This window comes from Manacus candei, unplaced genomic scaffold (genome assembly GCF_025592945.1).
Source record: "Manacus candei isolate 608988 ecotype Guabito, Panama unplaced genomic scaffold, ASM2559294v1 h1tg000024l, whole genome shotgun sequence".
Taxonomy (NCBI): domain Eukaryota; kingdom Metazoa; phylum Chordata; class Aves; order Passeriformes; family Pipridae; genus Manacus; species Manacus candei.
This window is the reverse complement of record NW_026138072.1, coordinates 9,409,150-9,430,547: the sequence shown is the minus strand read 5'-3', so window position 1 is coordinate 9,430,547 and position 21,398 is coordinate 9,409,150. Positions and strand designations below refer to the sequence as shown.

Sequence of the window (21,398 nt, the reverse complement as noted above, 5' to 3'; positions counted from 1 at the left end):
ATTACTAAAATATTTTTAAAAATTTGGAGTTGGGCTCATTCACTCAGGACTATCCCTGTTATTGTTTAGCTACTATTGCATCTGCTCTTGTTCACAGTCTGCATCTTTCTTTTCTTCATATATACTTTCCAGTTTACACAGTAATGGAAATATAGTTTTCAACATATAAAGAATATGCACTGAAACCTGAACCCAACCTTTCTAATCTCTAGGAGCACATATTCCACAGTACGAAACATTTTCTCACAAGCTAAGAACCATACCAGTTGGTTTTGGAAACTGTGAGTTGCACAGCTCATTCTAGTTCATTCATAGCACTAGATTATGCTCTTATGTCCTGTACTGCAGAACAAAAGGAACGACAGAAAAGATTAACAAGATGCTCTTGTATTACCTGCATGGGTGGGTCTGAGAAGTAGTAATGGATGTGTAGGGTCAGAAGATGTCTTTCAAAAAGAAACATTAAATCAGAGAATTAGAGAAGTAAATTTTTGACCCACCTGAAGATTTTACCACTGCTCAACATACCAAATTATTTTAAAAGTGTCCTTTGGTAGGGTTTTAATTCCAGAGAATTAAACTCTGTTATTCACGTCTAGGTAACAGGAGGAAAAAGGTATACATAACTGCATAAGTAAAAGAATTACAAAATGTAATAATAACTACAGCACAGAATTCATTAGAATGGAAAAAGGCAAACCAAAAGGCACAGAAGAATTGCAACATACGTCACTAGTGTTTCCTTTCTATATCTACTTCGCTACATGGATTGAGCTACCCAATTTAAGAATAAATATGGTTTATTTGCTCAGTGGCTGCAGTGTAAATAAAGTTACTATGTGCTCTACAAAGGCTTTACCCAGAATCAAACGTGCAAAACTCCTCACAGGTAGAATAACAAATAGGGCCTGCTGTGAGAATACTCTATTCTAACATGATGCCTGGTCTGAAAATGCTTGATCTTTGAAACTGTTGCTGCCTGAGCTGTACCATAAGCAGTGGAGGAGACATGTCTCAGAGATAGGCCTTACGGTGCCTCACTCCCTGGCACAGTTAAGTTCTTGATATATGCCAGGCTGAAAACATGTCCTTCTGACTTTATTCCAGCCTAATTCTCATTTGATTTAATCATTTTTTTATTAATATTAGCAGTCTCAGTATTAACTGATCATTGCTGGTCCATATAGACTCGGATCCAGAAATAAAGATAGTATCTGTGTAAAACTTAATTGTTAGAGACACAAAAGAAAAAAAAAAACCCACAACTTTTTTTTCTGACAAACATTATATTCTAGGCAAACTGTAAACTCATGCTATCAGCTATGGCTGTGGTCTATGGTTACATCTATGATTAACGTTAGAATAAATAATGCCGACTAATGTTGGATTAATACTGCATAACAGTGAATAGCCTAAAATTACTAGCCCTCTGGAAGATGTTGAACTTGAGCTGAGCTAAGACAGCCTAGTGTGTTGGGCTGTGTTTCTCTTTTTTTAAAATAAAAATAAAAAATCCCCCCAGATACTCAACCATGGGTGTACCTATATATGTATATATATGTATGTGTGTGTGTGCATATATATATATATGTATATATATATGTATATATATGAACACATAGATATAAAAAATATGGTTTGTATTATAAAAACATAGTCTTTTTGTCATCTCTAATGGGCATACTGCAATAATTACAGCACTAATTACACAGTTAAAAGGAAAATCTATCAATGTTTCCATCAGACTTTCTGTTTTTCAGCTATTAGCTCCCCACAAACTTGAACTGCAATTTCTTAGCTAAATAGTTGCTTAAAGAGTAAATATTGTGGCTCATACTTAACTTAGTGGGGAGTTAAGCAGTAGTTATGTTTTCCAAGAGTAATATGTCAGTCTTTTAGGCTAAAAGAAAGGTAAACTAACCTTTTTTCCCTTTTGTTAATGAAGCAGTGGCTGCTAGGAAAAGCAAGAGAGAGCTGTATTCCTTTTACAAAGATTTCATAATTAGAGCTGGTTCTGGACAAAATTACTGTTAAGTGTCAGGAACACCAGTTGAGAACAATGATATTTTGTGAGATGTACCCTCTTCCATCATCATTTTGTTCAGAAGAATTGAACAGTTCCGCTGACTATCAATCTCTGATTAAGGAGAGAAGGCTGGAACACACTCAGGAATACCACCATTCCAAGACTACCTGTTTATTTCAAGAATGCAAAATAGATCACCAGTTCAAGAAGACAAAAGTTGTATGTTCAACCTGAAAATTTTAACATAGGCTTAAATTTTAATTATGTTAGCTAATCTTTTATACTAAAGTTCTTTTTTTTCCTAACCTTTTCTTGTGTTGAACAAAACTCTAACATTATCAGCAAAACAGCATTTCCATACTCTAAACTGAATGTTTTTGTAACATTTTGTCTTTTTGGAAGTAGTGAAGCAATCAACATTCACTATCAGAAAGTCTTCCTGAAAGCAAATCTGAGGTGGGACATTTACATTAGTGTAAGAGTACAGTTCTCCACAAAAGAGAAGACTGTATTTGTGTTCTTCATTGGAAACTTGGCATCCACAGGTATGGGACCATGAGTCAGACACGGATAAGACTCTTGTTTGGTAGAATAGCATACTTCTAAGTCCTTCAGAAAAATGTCAGGAACTACAATTAAATCTAAATTATTCATTATGCTACAAAGCCTTTCTTGAAGAGGAACTACACCTCTATAACATTTGTGTTTCAAAAATTGTTATAAAATTTGCTATTCTTCTTCCACTCGTATTTGTTTTTGAGATATGGAAAACTCTAAAGGTTTAATGTGGCTGGTACAAAGAGAAGAAAAAAACAAGCACTTCATACGAACACTCAGAAGTACAAAATGTGTTTGATATTTAACAAAAAACTGCCAACCTCAAAACTGTAATTAAAGGATTAAAAAAGCTATGTATTTAAAAACGTGGGAAGTTACTGGAGAGCATTCTATGAGAACAAATGAAGGTTAAACTTGTCATGAATTATTCACAGAGTTTAACACAGTACATTAAGAAAGAAGTCTTTTCACTAGTCTTGAGCTGTCAGAGGGCTGTTTGCTGATTTAAACTGGTCAGCTACACTCCTGCTATAGACAATTCTGATAGGCACTTGCTGGGGTAGTCTGTTTCCATGATTCAGACATCTATTTTAAGACAGACAGAACTGCTCCTCTCAGCTGTCTGTCTTATCTTTCTGTGGACTATGACTCCCTGCCTATATTACATTATAAATCTAGATTTTGGGCGATTCAAGATGTACTTGATAAATGCTATGGTACCAGCATAAAACCTCTAAGTTTATATAACATGGAGGTTGGATTTTTTTGCCACTTCACTCTTTTACTTGTAGCAGTTGAACTGAACGTAGATAGGATTAAAAATTTTCTTTTCATAGAAATGTAAATTTCAGATAAATTTCATGTTTGGCCTCACGTCTTATCATATTTGGATTCTGTGAGAGATGAACAATGCCAAGATTTCACAGCCTCAGTCCACATCTAATGTAATAATTACTGTGGTTCAAAAAAGCTACACCTCTTAACTCTCACATCTTTCTCCCCTGAAGGGGGACAAGCAAAGTCATCAAAAGGAATACGGATATATATATAGTACATCGGCTATGCCTACCACTGAAAGCTCAGGTAAGACCTACTTCTCCTGATTTACTCAGACAACTAGAGGCAGAGATATTAATTGATTCTAAATTGCTTCCCAGTTTAGGACTAATTTATTAGTTCCGTCTGAACTCTTTATTCTATATTTATATGTTTGAATTTTCTTTTAGTAAACAAGGTACCAGACATGAGAAAAACATGTTGCAGTACATATCCTAAAGAAAGTCACTGGCAGAGATGACAGTTGCCAGAAACTTCATATTATTGTGGAAGTATAAATTGCATAAATTGGATGCAAGCATTTCATTATTGCCAATGCAGTGCCACATTGGACATGGACATTGTGCATCTTTCCTCTTTGCCATTCTGTGAATGAAAGATACTTTGTGTGTCATCTAACATGTCACAGCTTAGCCTATTATATGGATCCCCATAGAGGCATGTTTATATGTAGGACAGCAATTCTGAAAGTAGCAAAGTTTTTTTTTATACTGTTTTACTTTCACATACTCTAATGATAGCCTTCTAATATAACAAATCAATCTGTTCTTTTTTTCTTGGTGCTCTCCTTCAGTACTTGATTAGCAAAGCCACCTCTATTTTTAACACTGAATTCAATCCAGCTAACTTTGTTCTAGATGTCTGCTGCCATGTTAAATGGAGGACAGAAAATCTTACTTTAATTAAAGTTAGAAGAAAGACATCAAGTCTTTCCTGACTTACAGGGTCCTTTTTTTAATTAAAGGGTGTTCGTCCACTTTACAACATATTTCCTTAAAGAAAAATAATAGCAAAAATATAGAATGGCTTGGGTTAGAAAAGACCTGAAATACCATCTAGTTTCAACTCCCCTGTGATTGCCAGGGACACCTTCCACTGGACCAAGCTACTCAGAGCTGCATCCAACCTGTCCTTGAACAAAGCCAAGGAACGGAAGCATCTAAACTTCTCTGTGCAACCTATTCCAGTGTCTCACTACCCTCTGAATAAAGAATTTCTTCCTAACATCTAATCTAAATTTCTCCCTTCTTTAGCTTAAAACCATTCCCCCTTGTTATATCACTATCTGTCATTGTAAAAAGTTACTCTCCCTCTTTTTTTCCAATTCCCTTTTGGCACTAGAAGGCTGCAATGTGCTCTTCCTGGAGCCTTCTCTTCTCCAGGCTGAACAATCCCAACTCTTTCAGCCTGTCTTCAAACCAGAGATGCTCCAGCCCTCTAAATAGCTACAAGGACAGGTCTAAACCTCACAGATTATTTTGCTCTTATAATAAAATTCAGTAATAATTTGCTCACATATCATTCAATGCTTCAACTGTCCTCCTGGACAAACCTTCCTTTTATTCTTCTTGAGCTCTGATATATTTTGAAGCCAAAAACTCTCCCGGACTCTAAACATTCTTTCACACTAAGCATACTCTCTTCTCATATTTCCACTCCACTGCCCAATTGAAACCTTATTTGCTCCTCTAAGTTTTATCCTGCATCTTCTACAAAGCTAATTCCGTAGCCCTCTGGTTTTGGAATCTTATTTCTTATGCACTACCTTAAAGCTATTCTTGAGTAGTTTTAAACACCAGTTATGTTGAGGAGCCATTATTTCACCTCATCTCTATTAAAATCTTTACCTCATTTATGCTTCTCATAAAATTTTATGATATTCCCATACAAACAAAATGTTCAAACTGAGCTTTAAAGTAGCATTATCGCACAGGTTTTTCTGTCACAACAATAGCACTATCACTTATTCATGCTATCCTAAAATGTTTTCAGCCTTGGTACTTCATGTTGGACAACACAACCTTGCTATAGCTGAGTTATAGCATTGCTTCCTCTAGCATAATATTTCTCACTGGACTTGGTTGGAATAATCACTTCCTAGGCAGAAAGACTGTGACATCTTTCTGGCTCACTACTTCAACTGTCTAATTCCATTTGTATGTCCCTATGTATGGCCCCTCCTTGTATGAAATTTATATTTTCTACATAAATTCAATTCTCATTCCTCTAAGCCATTTTCATCTCCTCTATTATTTTTTCTATTATTTTATCTATTATTTTATTATTTTTCTATTATTTTATCTATTATTTTTCATCTCATCTATTATTTTTTCAAACAGTTTACTTTAGTCTGATAATAAAGACTGCTTCAATCACCAATATTTTGCTTCTTCCTCAAGCATTTTCTGGTTTTCATCCTGACCCTGTGTGCAGGGAAAAAGACCCCATCAACTTTCATGTGCCCTCAACTTTCTATTTTAAATTACTTCTCAAAACATGCTCTCCCTAGGATGGCCAGAAAAATGGCCCTGTCTGACAAAACCTAGAGAACAACATTTTATCCTTCTATTTATATAATCTTGAGTAAAATCCTAAGCTTGTTGTGGACATGGAAATTTTTCTACTTCAGTAGATCCAGATTTACATTTGTCTACATTTTTTTAGGCTGACTACTTCTTCTCCAAACACACTTGTTCAAGTAGCCTTTTTACTACTGTCTTGGTTTAATGAGACTGAAGTGTTTTGCTAAGGAGGATGAGTTATGAGCAAGGCCAAATTCTTCTCTCTCAGAAATTGTAAATCTGAAATTAAGAGGCTCCAATCGTGGAAGTATGGAAAAAGGAAGAAGTAACAACCCTTTATTAAAGAATATATGTATATTGGCAAAAACAGCAAAAGAACACAAAAACAACTAAGCAATAATCCTGTACCCAAAAGTCCCCTTCAAAAAGGAAACAGTTTGATACTTCTCTGTCCTCTAGCACGATTCTAATCACGGTTGGCAGGGGGAGCTGTTGGATCACTGGAGGAGCAGGGCCTGCAGTGCTCTGTGATGGCTGGCAGACGGCGCTGTTCAGCTCTGGTGGTCGCTGCATGAGGCCCCAGTGTGTGGGAGAAGCTGACAATGGAGATTCCGCCCCCCACCAAGAAGGGGAAGGGGAAAAAGGGGAAAGGAGGGCGGTTTCTTTCCCATGAAACTCACAATATCTGTGGCTGGCTGTGATCAGGACTCCCCCCTTTCCTCGCCAAGCACAAACTCTCCGATGAAACCTGAGCAGGTCCGGCTGGTGACAGAGCAGACCGTAGCTGGTGACAGAGCAAGTTGAGGCCGGAGAACAGTCAGATGACCAGGTCAAGAGCAAAATGGCCTCAGAGCTTTTCCAGTGCACACCTTGTCCCCTTAAGGCAAAAAGTGAAGTCCCCCTTTCCAAGGAGAGAAGGGGAGAAAAACTCCTCTCCCCACCCCCCAGCCTTAGAGAGGGTAATAAACCTGGAATGTAGTTCTGCCAGCTAGCTCTTTTGTGTAGGTCAATCACCCAATGCAGAAAACTGTCCTCCCCATTCAGTATCCCTCCCCCACACTGCAGCAGGGGAAAGAAAATTCCCATTCGGTTTTTTAGAAGAAGCAAACCCATGACAACTACTGTGTCATATTTCTCAAAAAATCATGAGTATGTCTATTCCATCCCTTGAATCTGCTCCACACATGCCTGAAACTTGACAATATTCAAGAAGTTAAGAAAGAGTTATGCAAGAACTAAACTAATTTTTAATTTTTTTAAATTAAAAACTGACCAGTTAAAGCTGGTCACAGATAAAATGTAAAATTAAAGAAAATGTATTAAATGATGCTTGATAGTTTGCTTTGTGTAAATAGTATCCTTTTTCCAATAGAGATTTATAGTATGCTGCAAAGGAAAAATATATTTAATGATTTTAAAGAAATTTACAGTAAAACTAAATCTAAACTACAGGAGTTATTATTTGAAACTACCTAATTTATGCAGCATCTCTAAGAGATTGTGTACACTATTGGTTGAGACCATCTGGGCTGTATTTCAGTGTGTTTGTATGAAACATAGAAATACTAGAGTCAGCCTTTTCATTCTACTGTCAGCATTTAACATATAACTCTGAAGGGCAGTGTGTTTGGTTTCTCTTACATATTTAAGGGAAGGTTAAAAAATAAAACAGACTGGGGTTTCAAAGATAATTTTGAATTATTATTTTATTTTAATTCTCACCTGAAATTACCTATGAGAGTACTGCAACAAAAGAATATTTCCTAAGAATATGTGAAATGTACATGAAAATAATTGATTCATTTATAGAAAAATTCAGAAAAATCTAGATCTACAAATATTGCAAAAGTGAACTTTTTTTTTATATTCGCAATTTAACAATTCAGAAAACTGTGTTATATTTTATGATGCAAATATTTTTAAAGACTACCACTCACATTAAAAGTTGGTTTTAATAATATATTTTTTAAAATTCCCATGTTCATAGGTACATATTTCATAACTACTACTGAAGTTGAACTAGCATTCTAAATACACTGGCAGTGTTACAAATCACAGAAAGAGGCACATTGCTGTCTCTGGAATATGAAGTTATAAAATGCTGTAAATTATTTCTGCTGTTTAAGCAATTTCTATATATGTAAATAAATTAAGTCCAGCAAAGTAAAGTCCAGCTGATCAATATCTAGATAAAATGACATTTAAGAAGAGAAGAACTGGCTGAGATTTTTTTCCCCTTTTGTTTCTCTCCATTATGTTCTATTACTTTGGACAAGAACATAAATAAATTATTCACTTTTGCTGTTTAGAACTGAAAAAAATGGCATATAAAAGGCATATAAAACCTTTCTCAGTTACGATCTCTTGCAAAGATAAGGATGAGCTACTAAGCTGTTTTGCCTAAAAAGTTCTCAATCTAATACATATTACACTGACTGCAGGGGCAAACCTATGACTTCTTCAATGTTTATTTTAAATTGTAAATAATAGTGTTGATGAATTTAATAATTTTATGAACATTTGAAGCTTAGTTATCCCCTTCTCTCTTGTCCAAAGAAAGTCCTCCAAACAGTGCATTAGAAGTTCTTCTAACACCAGGTTGGCATCTGCACTGTGATTTTCCTTCTAGCATGACAGCTTTCCTACTCAGGTGCTCTGTTGCTTACTTTCTTTATGACCCTTGGCCACGTGGTCCAAAAAGCTCATAATTTTAGAGAAAGCTCAGGGCAGAAATCTTTATTCTGAAAAAGTTTACACAGAAGATTACAGCAACCACTAATTCTGCCAATATTCTTTCTGAGAAAGGTACCTAAGCCAAATAAGGACTCAAGAATCTTTTTAATATTTACTTAGAGAAACAGAAAAGCATTATTTTAACTCAAGTAAAAGAGAAACCCATTTAAAAGCCATGGCTACTAGAATTATGATCACATTGCTCATCTTTGCAGTTCATTAAGGATTCATGTCCTCTTGTCTGACGATATCCATGTGTGTTTTTTAATACAGGATCCTCTGCATGCCCAGTCCCAAATGAAGCAGTTAGATCTGTGGCTGCCTTGCCTAACACAGACTTGAGTCAGGCTGCACATCACTGGTGGCTCAGAGGCCTCCAGGAGGAGGCTGAGCTCTCAAGAATGCAAAGTACCTTCAGATCTACTCGTCTGCAATCTTAATAGAGATGAACACTTATTTCTGAACTGTAGGCCATTACCTATTTGTACCAAAACAATGCCTATTCTTAACTTCTAAAAGAAAACAGATGTCAGAGCAGGATTGGTTTTGTTTTCAAAGTGTAACAGGGTAAGCTCTGTTCTCCTAAGATCTGAATCCAAGTTTTCATAAATGTAAATACTGACAATTAAACCTGTAATACCAAAATAAACCAGAGTTCAAATATGTTAATTTTCCAAGTTCATAATCAATGAAATATATTTATAGAGAAGTCAGATTTGCAGAAAAAGATCTCTTTCAAAAAGTGATTTGACAGTACTGGAAAAAGGAAACAAAGATTGTGATGCAATCCTCTCATGTAGATCAGTAACAAAAAACCTAATATGAATTAGAACCAAAACTGTTTCAGTTTAATCTCACTCTTTTCATTAATTAGACCTAAAGAAAAACAAAACAAAACAAAACAGTACCTAAGAAGAAGAAAAAGATACTGGAAAAAAAAAAAAAAAGAATCTGTGCAAAAAGGGAGAAACTGTGTCTATAGAATAGAAGGTGACCAGTGGGACAGTGAGGAAAATATAAGATTGAAAATGACAATGCCTCTGTGACAACTTTCAATTCCCAGGTTTGCCTTCTAAAGATATTGCTAGATGTCCTTTGCATGTCACACTGAGGGATGAGATACAACAAGGCTCCTGTTGGTTTTGACCTTCCTTCAGAAAGATTATTCTAGATTGCAGAACTTGTCTATTTTGACTCACATTGTTTCTATGATGACATCCAGTGCATGGGATAAAGTATATTACAGTGATGAGAATTCATGGATTTTGATTTAAAAAAAAAAAGATACTGGTTGAGGTAGCTAGCTTTGGAGATGGAATTGGAATTCTTAATATATGAAAACTTAAGAACTCTTTTTGTGGATCTAAGACTTTTGCTTTTAAGCCTGTCAAATCCTTCTGGTGTGGTTTTGCTTTGTTTTCAGAGAATGCTGTTTAAGATAGGTCTCCTTCAAATCAGTGTATTAGGATGTCTAAGGGGTTAATGGTGCATTAGAGAAACGAGTAAAAAAAATCGATTGGAGCTTTAGAATAACATGAGTTATTTCCCTGACACAAAGTTCTCTTCAATTCTTATCAGCAACCAAAATCTTAATGAAGAAAAGCCACTGAACATCAGAATAGTTAAATCACTTTTCTGAATAACCTTTAGGCCTCTCCTATAATACAGTCATCCTTTCATCCTTTACATATCCTGGCTTTTGTCTAGTTTTAGTTTGAACATAAAACTTATTTGAACTTTTGTCTCTTTCAGTATGTAGCATTTAAAATGAAATTAACAACTTAAGTCATTCTCTCCTGCAGGAATTTATCCATGGATATATGGAACTGATAGAACTTCAGTAATTCCAATTTGTGTCATTGACATGACTCTGTGGTTTAAATCCAAATATGCATGAGACCACCACATTCAAAGTTATCCCACTTCAGCTCTTTTAACAAGCAGAGCAGCAGTAATATAATCTGTTGTTCTTCCCTTGGTAGCTATAACACTCAAAAAGGTAACGTGTTTTCCCTTAAGTGGGAAATATGACACATATTACAAAAACATACTACTAATACCACTACTACTACACAAAAAGTAGTTTAAAAAAACCATGTTCCAATAGTACTTTACTTGCTTTAGTTCAATTTAGACTTCAGATCTCAGTTCTGCCCCTATTGTTTGTTTTCCTATTCATGTCTGAAATCAGTCTGGGATCTCTTTCAGGCTCAGCTGATGGGCCATGATTCCTGAGCAACTAAGCCCTGCTACAGCAAACATGGCTATTAAGTACACAAAGTGGTATTTAACTGCTTGATATATCTAGTTTACATGACAGAATTTAAGGTACGCACATTGATTTTTACTCTGTTGCAACTGATTTATAAATTGAAGTTGATGATTGCTAATAACACTTTCCTGCCTCATTTTGCATTATAATGTCAGCAAACACCATCTTTAACCACTCAGAAAACTGGGAGTTATTTACACTGTTAGAGAAAAAAAAGCACCATCAATAATATATTATGATACTTTTTTTTAACGTCAGTTTGCAGAATGAATAAGATAAAAACCTCACTGAACAAACCTCACTGAATAAAGTACACTGAACAAACATGGTCCTATGTTTTTAGCTTAAAATACATATAACTATCAACATCAAAATGTAAACTAAACAATGAAGAACGTTCCAAAGCATTTGCATCATAATTAACCGCGTTTGTATTTGAATGAACAACTAGAGATGCTCTTCATATCCTCAGAGCTGTATCTTTGTTCATGTGTGCTCCACTGTCACTTATCTCTCTCAACATAGAAAAGATAGAAAAGCAAATATATCTATAGTCCAGTATTATCCATTTGAATTTCATGCTAAATGATTCTCAAAACCTCTTGCAGTTCTGGTATTTCCCTTGGTTTTAATCAATCCGGATTATTTTTTGTGGTATGCCACTATCTGGACAATCATCTCAGCAAGACTGTTTCAGTTAACTTAGTTTCACATGGATCTTGGAAAGCATTTTTCCATGTAAATTTACTGGTATAATTAGCACGAAGCTGAATAAATCAGAATTTTTTCCCTGACCACTATTTTATATTTTTTACTTCTTTATATATAAAAATATCTCACAAAATATGCAAGTCTCAAAGTTCAATCAAATGAAATAGAGGTCAAAGAGCCAGTTCCAGAAATTATTCTTCTTTACTTTTGTCTATCTAACGCACCAGTGGACAGTAATTGCAGTGTGCTACAGAAGACTGTTCATGAATTTGAGTGCACACCAAATTATGGGTAAAATGTATTGTTGTTTCTATAGCGTATTTGGTTTCTGATCAGGAATATTTAACATTGAAGAGGGTCCTACAGCTGCACTACACTGTCTAGTTTAACCAGGCCTTTAAAAATTTTTTTTGTTTTTTTTTGGAGAGGAAAAAATGCAAAGTTTGTATTTGAAGTAAAAATGGAAAAGAACAACATCTTCCTCATCAGCAAACACTAACTCTTTGTACCATATCAGAAGGATGGAAGATTAAATGCAAAATTTCAAGGTGATGTTTTACATCAACTAAATTTTACAGCATTGATGAGTTCACTTTGCAGAAGTTCAAAGAGGGAGGAGCTCAAGGAGTACTGGTTTAAAGTGTTCACTGCTCTAAAGAGTACAGACCTAAGAGTGCATGTGGAGCAGGACTGGTTTTTTGGTCCAAATGTCAGCACTTGCAGGCCACGTTGGTGACCTGGATAGCAAGGCAGCTAAGTTTGTAAACTAACTTACCAATAGCATTGCTTAAATGGTATTTCCTTCATTAAAAAGTTCTTTAGAGACCCTTTAATTTTTTGCCATATTTTTGATTAAATTTAATTGACAGAGGCATCAACATGTAGTTTACAAAATTCTGAATATTTGCCAATAAGAACAAACAAAATCTTTTATAGTGATACTTAATTCACTATGGTAGAGTTGCTTTCAAAAATAAAGTAAATGCTTCTGAAATTACAGTGGCTGTGAAAGACACAGAACCGATGAACAAAACCAATGTAAAAATTTTAGGAATATGGTCTGAGGCTGGAACTTTTTGCATGGCAACACAACTGGCCTGCCACTTTTGTCTGTTTCAGGGATTTGGCATAAAATTTTGCCTTGAAAACTGTAATGAAGCTTTTATATGACTCTAATCTACATCTGCACCAAGGTGTTATTTGTTACTGGCAATGAGAGATGGCTCTGACCTATGTCTGGCTGTTACACAAATTATTGGTTGTTTATTATGTAAATACTTATAATCAGTTATTTATATTAATTAGGAAGGGGAATGCATATCTTGATCTCTTGAACTCAGTGAGGTGTATCCATGAAGGTAACTCAGCTGGGCAGACTGTCACCTCTAGGAACTCCTGTTTCTAAGGAGCTGCAAATCTTGTTTTGCTAAAGACACACAGTCTAGATCAAAAGGCTCTAGGCAGCTGGGAAACAATTTCAGCCCTGCAAAAGGGAGAAATGAAAAAATTGAGCTGCAACATTATGATGTAGCTTTTGCTACTGAGTGAACAGACAGTGGTTGTACATCACTGTCGTACACTGTCTCTTTCATCTGCATACTTGTCTCCCCTTAAGAGTTCCTTCTTCTTTCTTTCTGCTCTTTGGGCTATGTTTTCTTGTTATGTTGTCAAATAGAACCTTTATATCTAATCTGTAAAAGTTTATTCTGTGACTTCTTGGAATTTTCTGTAGTTAACCATTTTGTAGATGAAAAATACCAGACTTTCAAATTTTAACTTAAAGAGGTACTGACAAAGCCTAGGAAAACCTAAGCTTAACCTAGATTATTAGAAATACAGAAAATAAAGACATTTTCTTTATTTTCCTGCCAAGTATGAAAAGAAAAGATTTTTTTTTCTATAACTGTCCTATGAACAAAGTGTTAATCTACTAATGGTAAATCAAATCATAGGGTTAGTTCATATTCTTAGTGACAAACACGAAGAAGGGAACTAAAATACGCAATTTGTTATCCAGAAATAAATTCCCAAAACATGGCAGAAATTCTGCAATGACTTCAAAAAGTAATAGGATTAGATAACAGCTATAATGAAAAACAAATATATAGGTTATAAGTAAAAATATCGAATACAGATGAACTAAAGATGTAAAAATTATTGAAATACAAAAATCCCTTAGAACCATAACGTCTTTCTAACATCATACTCATACTTCACTTTCCCAAAGTATCTGGTATAAATACAAAAATGATGCTGCTGCATTGAAGTTAGTATAAACACTGTAGGACTTTGAATGCAGATGCCAAAGAATGCTTCACATTTTTACCATAAACTACTTCACATTGTTTTACATTATTACCATAACTCCTAAAGCCGCTATTTTGAGGGAAATTACTTTATCTGTAAATCAGAAGAGCTGGCATGAACAAGCTCATGTCTTACTGAAACAACGTGTACTTGGAAGCAGTTTTATCCTTTTATAGTAACAGAATGTATGACATTTAATGGTGAATTAAATGTTCCAGGATCAAATAAATACATTGTACCAAAAGGAAATGTTATCTAAACCATTTAGAAGCATGATATGAGGAAATATTTACAATAAACTCCTAATATAATCAATTTATTTCTCTTTAACAAAAGCTGGCAAACTGCAGCTCCATTAGACAGTTCTGCAATAAATAAATTTCACTGACATCCTCTGACTACTTTTTATCCTCCTTTATTTAAACTTATATTAGCTATTATAAACTATGATCAAAACAACATATTAATTCAAAATGAATGGTCCAAATTATGAAGTATTTTCTTGGTCAAAGTTCAAATGTTTCTTTGAAAGGGTGAAGAGAGTGAAAATCCAGCAAATCCTTCTCTCAGCGAAGAGTGAGCACAGCTTTTCCAGGACTGTTTGCTGCTTTCCTTACATCTTAAAACAGCTGCATTATACAGCTAGGAAATCTCCAGCCTGAAAGAATGTAACTGAAGAAGAGGCTGGTGAGGTTTGCATGGTAACATTAGTCTAGGTGAATCCCTTATACTGACACATAACTTTCTACTTTGAATTCCAAAAGAGGAGCTCTTTGATGAAGCACTCTGGGTCACACTTCCACCCTGTGCAGTGAAAAGTAGAATTTTAGATAACTAAAGTTTTCAGGGTGTGATTGTCAAAGTCATGCTATCCTGCCCTGCTAACCTCTGAAATGTTATTTCCAGTCTTACAGACAAAGCATTTTCCTTAAGGCTCCTGAATTCCAGGTTTTAGATGAAAACGTCAACTGCATCTTAAGAAAGCTCCTGGCTTTTCTGGCTTTGGTAAACCCTTTTAGATTTAATCATTTGAGGACAAAGGATGAAAGAAAGATTTTAAAAAGTTTTTTAAAACAAACTCTTGTGATTCTTCAAGACATTTCCATAATTAAAAACAGTTGGCATTACAACTGTAATACAATCAAGCAGAAAATAATACAGTCCTGCAGAAAACTGTGATCAATCTATTTTAATGGAGCAAAAATTGAGTAAACCCTTCTTGGTTTGAATACTACTGTGGACCACCTGATCCCTGGAGCAAGGACCTTTCCAGAAGAGCATTTTGGCCCCTCACATTCTGCTCCAGGGAGGAGGAGAGATTAGCATTACTAGTGCTAACCTTGTCATGTCAGCTAGTCATAGTTCACCAGCTGGAAAGATTCCTGGGCTGTTTTATTCACACTGCAGATAAGACCAAGAAAAAATCAGGGCCCTCACATGGTACTCACTAAAACCAGACCAGCTAGCACTTTCAGATAGCATCAATCTACATCAAAAAGATTTCACATCAGATATTTATAGAAACATACTGGTTTTTGATGTTCAGCATTGATAAGACAATCATATAATTGTATGATTATATGTTTAACAGACATTACTTGGATTACTACGTATTTCTATTTAAGTTTTACATGGATTTGTAAGGTAATATTCAGTGCATTTAGAAGTCCAGACTGAAAATTACGCATAGTATCATTAAAATTTTATGTCTTTTAATCATATTCTAATAGGGATAGCCAAGCAGGGAGAACTGTTAGAGCAAAATTTAAATCTTTTGTGGATCACAGAGGTATCTGTTTCTCTCTGTGTAAGAACAAAATTTTGTCAGTATCTTGAAACAGATTTTTAATGACATCATTCTACATTTTGCTATTGGCCCCATCTATAAATTAGTATACCATCTGTTTTATATCATTTATATTCTTATCTGTAAACAAGAAGTACTTTTTGGCATTAATGTATGCTTGCATTTATATGCAAAATCACCCTGTCTACAATTCCTTCTGTTTTCTGTGATCCCGAGCAGAGTTTATCAGAAAATAGAACTACATGTATTTTTATGCCAAATTTGGATAAGCCTCAAAATATGTCACGTTTCATGTTCCAATTTACACTGTCAAGTGTCATGTGGGAGAGAGCTTAAACAAAGAGTGTGGCCAAGAGGAAACATGGAACAAACATAGTTTGGCACTTATACGTTCATTAAGACTGCATGATTCCCTCATTGAGGGACTCATCTAGATGCCAGGATTAATGTTAAGAAATTACATTGCCTTTTTTTTTTCTCTTTTTTTTTTTTTTTTTGTTTCCCTTTTTCCCCTCCCTCTATCTACAAAAACTGGCATTTTGTTTCAGAAGGCTGACATGAATAACCACACGAGCTAGTGCAATGTAAACTTCTTCCTTATTCTCAGGTACCAATGACATTTCTGTTCAGGAACCCATCACCTGTAGACATTGCATGGCAAATTCATGGCAGTGTTTTCCTTACACAATGCTTAAAAGAAACTTCATTTTATCCTTTGACACCAGTAGAAGCCTAACTCAGTGGATTTTACTTCTGCTTTAGAGACATATTCCAGTTTCCAAATTACCAATTTGCTGACTGTTCAGTCCCTGATTCAGTGGAGTGTAAATGATGTTGAAACCCTTGGCTTGGTTTCCAGTGCATGATATAAAACAGACGAACTTTGTTGCTTAAAACAGCCGACTTCTCTGAGTTTCTCATTTAATGTTTGCATGACCATATTTATGTTTTCTTTTTATGTCACAAGGAAGAAGAGCAAAAAGCATGGAAAGATTATGCAATTGGGTGGTTACCAAAAAGTTTAAATAGGTTTCATATACTTAGGAAAACCAAGTAAATTCAATACCATATGAATTAAGGTAAAAAAAGGCATCAATTTCACAGTGCCACATGATACTACTCCCTTACACTGGAGCTGTCTGAAAAGCAGATTCTGCTCCATCTGCAATATTTGAATAGGCATTTGTGAGTCCCTTGTATTGGCACATATTGCCACATTATGTGAGCTTTAAATTGAACAAAAGTTATTGAAGTATTTCTAATTTGGAAAAAACCCTATAACTAACCACAAAACAACCAACCCTCCTGTACTGTTACCTAGGTGTGCATTCCACTTTGGAAGGCTTGAAAGCTTCAGCCTGCCAGCCATCTGCTCTGCACACATAAAATGATCATACATAAAAGCAGATAATTTACCATTTAAGAAACTGGCAAATTTCCCTTTGAGTGTGAACTTCCCATATTTTCTCTGCAGGTGAGCAAGCTTCTCACAGCAGATCTGATGTGGGCTAAATATAGTTCCTGACACAGCAAGTGTAAAGAAAGTCATTAAAGAGTCAACCTGTTCAGGTGCTTTTGTTTGGTACTAGTACTTCTGCAGACCTGCAGGTGCATAGTTGTGTCTGGAAAAGAGCTTGGTGAAGGAAAAGGTGCTTCCAGATAAAGCATCATGAGGACACTGAAATGTCTGGTATGGCTCATTTCCCAGCAGCTGCCGATTAAGTTGGATTCACAGAGTAACTCATAGAATCTACTAGATTAATGCATATGTAGCTTAAGCCAGAGTTATACATTTATTTATTTGTTATATTTGTCTCTTTGCTTCACCTACATTTGTTAAAACAAACAAAAACCAACCAAACAAAAAGGCCTCCCATTCTCCATCTGGAGGCAATTATATCCCATTTAAATAGTTTTACTTTTTTTCCATTTTAGGTTTCACCACTAGCTAAATAACTTCAGCTAGTGTTAACAGGAGTTTATCCGACCCTGGTATTTGTTTGACTGTGTCATTTACTTTTACAACTTCAACAGATATTTGTACCAAAGCCTATGCAAGCTAAGCCTCTGAAGAGCCAAATATTGACTGGAAATGTTGCAAAAGTAAAATAAATAAAGGAAAGCCAAGTTCATGTGAACAAATGATAAAGTAAGTGCTGTGTATTCAGCTTCTTCCTGGAAAACTTCTGATAGTTTATACATTTCAATGTAGAATGCACACACACGTGTGTGTGTATATGTGCATACTCTTTATATAGTATACACATATATAATGACTGCTTGGGTACGTTGATGGGAACCACCTGTCTCCTACTGCTGAGACCCCCGATTTCTGCAGCTGCACAGATTCTGGCAGATTTCCTGAAGGACTTCCTAATCTCCTAACAAGTCAGAAACAGTCTCTTCCTTAAAACTGAGGCTATAAAAAAGAATAAATAACATATTTCATTGTTTTAAAAAAATGTTCTTTCCATAGAAAGATGTATAAAACTGGTTATTCATCACTGAGGGGTTTTGTTTTGCTTTGTTTTGTTTTTCTCTTTTAAAAATGCAAACTTTCCAGTGAGGTTGAAATTCTACCTCCTGAAATGATCCCTGTTGCCTTTACTCAATACTGTGTCCTTGTAAACTTCTCTCAGTAGAAAGAGAATAGGGAGAGATGAAGAGAAAAAGTACATAATAAATGGAAGTAAGACTATGCCCACAGGGTTAAAATCCCTGAATATCTAGTTTGGTCAGTACAGACACCACCAGGTATTTAATGGAATATGAGGTTATTTTTTATGACTCAAAATCAGTTAATCAGCAAATCTGTTAAAATACATCAGAAATGAGATAGAGTGTAATAAAAGAAATCTCATAATAGAAATGTTATTATTTTTCCATGAGAAATTCATCTAGACCATGTGTCCTCATCAGAAGCTCTGGATTTGCATTAGAAAGAGATCAGCAACATGAATGATACGGACACAAAATGTTTTCATTTGAAAAGATTAGTTAGAAAGCTGATGAAAAAAGAATGGTCCACAAATATATAAAACAACAACAAACCTTTAGCAACATAAGGTGACAATATAACTTAAAATATTTCAAGGCAAAAATGGACAAGAGAATGAAGAAAATCTTGCATATCACATGGAAGTCTCCTGTGGTAGTGAGGGTCAAAAAGTACCATTGAAACAAAAATTCAGCATTTTTTTAAATGAAAAATGATCAACATTTGGTGTGAATAAATAAAATATCCAGACTTGCTAGAGTAAGCAATACACACAGCTGGGAGAGTTCTGGTGTACTCATACATAGGGAGCTACTGAAGATGTTGAGGAGATTGTCCCTCAAGGAAAACTATACTGCAACCACCAAGTTCCTTACTGTTCTCACTCAAAGATTTGGTGCTCACTGCTGGTGGAGACCAAGAGCTGGATTAGTTTGCATGGACTACCCATGTGATCAAGTATAACAGTGCCCGTACTGCTAAGGACGCCAGACTGGTGAGTGTACCAGACCCTTCTAGGTGGGCAGGAGTGTCTTTTTTTTTTTTCCTCTTAATTTCCCTTATTGCCTCATGAAGAAAGGTGCATTAGAGCATTTAATTACCTTTTAGCATATCGCAGAAGTTTTCAAGTAACACTCACAACAATTAACACAAAATGACCTGTAGATTATTAGTGGTTTCTAGTGCACAGAAATAAATTGTATTTACTAGTTCCAGTAAGAAACATTGGGGTTTCTATTTAAAAAAAAAAAATCTACTCAGGTCCACAACTGATATAAGTAAATTCTAGAGCGCCATAAAATAAACATTAATATGTTATCCTTGTATTACTTTTCTTCTTATTTAATGAAGTATCTAGAAATTAATTACAACATTTGGGCATGGTACATGCTGAACTTGCGTCAGCTTGTTCCTGATGTATTTGGTACTGAATTGAATGATAGATCTATTTATAGTGCTCCTAGAATTTGTGATACATCAGGGAATTGAAAGTCAGATACTTCCAACATTAACATAAATCTCCATGGACATCTACAATTTTAAAATAAAACTGAGTATTTCTTGCTGTTTATGGTTAGTGTAATCTTTTTCTTCATCCCAAGAGATGCTAGTGTCTGCTCCTAGCCTAATCTGGAAAGCTGAGTTTTTGTGGGGACTGTTTCAGCTACAAACAGCATGGCCCAGGCATTTATTTATTGTAAACTGTAGCAACACTAGTTGCCATAATTTACTTCACTGTGTATAAAGGAATGTTTCCTGTGGTTATTCATTAGAGGTTCTGGTTTTGGCTGAACTTATTTAAGCATAAATTGGGGGAAAAATCTTGTTGATAAAACCTGTAGATATACTTCAGTTTTCTGTTTATTTCACACTAACTAAATCACTTCCAAGGCTGCAGCAAGAACCACAAAATCCCACTGAATAAGCTCTCAGGTAACACTAAACCAAAGCAGCATAAGAAACACTGACAGACTCAACCTGTACCACTGTGATAGCCTCACTCAACCTATCTGTATGAGGATCAACTATGCCAGAGAAATTTAAAGCAAAAGCTGAAACTTTTAAACATGTTAGTTCTCTGCATTTTTTTTCCTGATGCTTGGGACCTATATACTGGATCTTGACTTTCTGAGCTGCTAGGAAATGGTGTTGAGACTGTTCATATTTATTCCTTATCAGAGATGCTTAGGCAGTTTTGACAAGGAGGTAGGTCTGCAGCAACACAAGAGTCAAGCAGGATTCACTTGCAACTGCTGTCCTATTGCTACTTAATCTTACGCCTTGCTATTTTGCCACTTTTCCCAAGATTTCAAATCAACACCACCAAATGTCTGAATTGGTTATAATGATATTCTAGCATGCAAATTTGTCTGAAATAAATCTGAGTGAGGTTCAAAACATCCTTTTAGTGGTGATATGGCATTCTACGAATTACAGAATTTCTTAGCTGAATATGAAATCAAATGTGTGATTCATTGCATTCACTAGAAAAGTCCACATTTATACATTCGAATATTTCATTTCCCAGAAAATTTTGAATGACTGGTCAAAAAGAAGCAAGACAGTTCCAGTGTGCTGGGACTGTAATCCCTCATAAATAAAATAATAAACTTTAATCTGGTTTCTATTTCCATTTCATTACTAGTCTTGTAATAACAAAAAAGTTAGAATATCGTACTCTGCTCACTAGAAGAGCTTTGACATAATTAAGAAATCCCCTTAGAGAAGGGATTCCTGAAAACTGCTGTTTAAGAGAGATATTCCACTTTCCAGTCCAATTCCCAAGAGTTTAGTGGCTTGGAGTACAATTATCTGGCAGGAGAGAATCTGCCTTCTTATGTACGAATGCTGTGAGCAGCTGGCTGCAGAAGTGGTACTGGCAGTAGCTTCAGCCACATGACTGTTCCTCTAGTCCAGGGAAATGTGCCAGATGGCAGCCAAAGAAGAGAAACAGAAAGAAAGCAGAGGAAGGAACAAAAGAAACTCATATAACCCAACAAAGAACCTTACTTTCTTTTCACCATGAAGGTATAAGTGTCATGATCACTGTCTCAGGAAGCATATCTTCGTAGCTAAGCAAATGAAGATGTAGTTCTGATACTGCAATAATCTGGCAAACATTAATTATT

The 21,398-nt window shown here is 35.4% G+C and overlaps 1 protein-coding gene and 1 long non-coding RNA gene across 5 annotated transcripts in view; one reads left to right on the top strand and one right to left on the bottom strand.

The window, feature by feature from the left end:
* Nucleotides 1–21,398, bottom strand: part of PDE4D (phosphodiesterase 4D) — a 386,722-nt gene that overhangs the window by 159,128 nt on the left and 206,196 nt on the right. The window lies entirely within an intron of this gene.
* On the top strand, nucleotides 2,068–9,302 carry LOC127471440 (uncharacterized). Its single transcript, XR_007904649.1, has 3 exons — nucleotides 2,068–2,571; nucleotides 3,592–3,667; nucleotides 8,950–9,302. It is a non-coding gene; the product is annotated as an uncharacterized LOC127471440 (long non-coding RNA).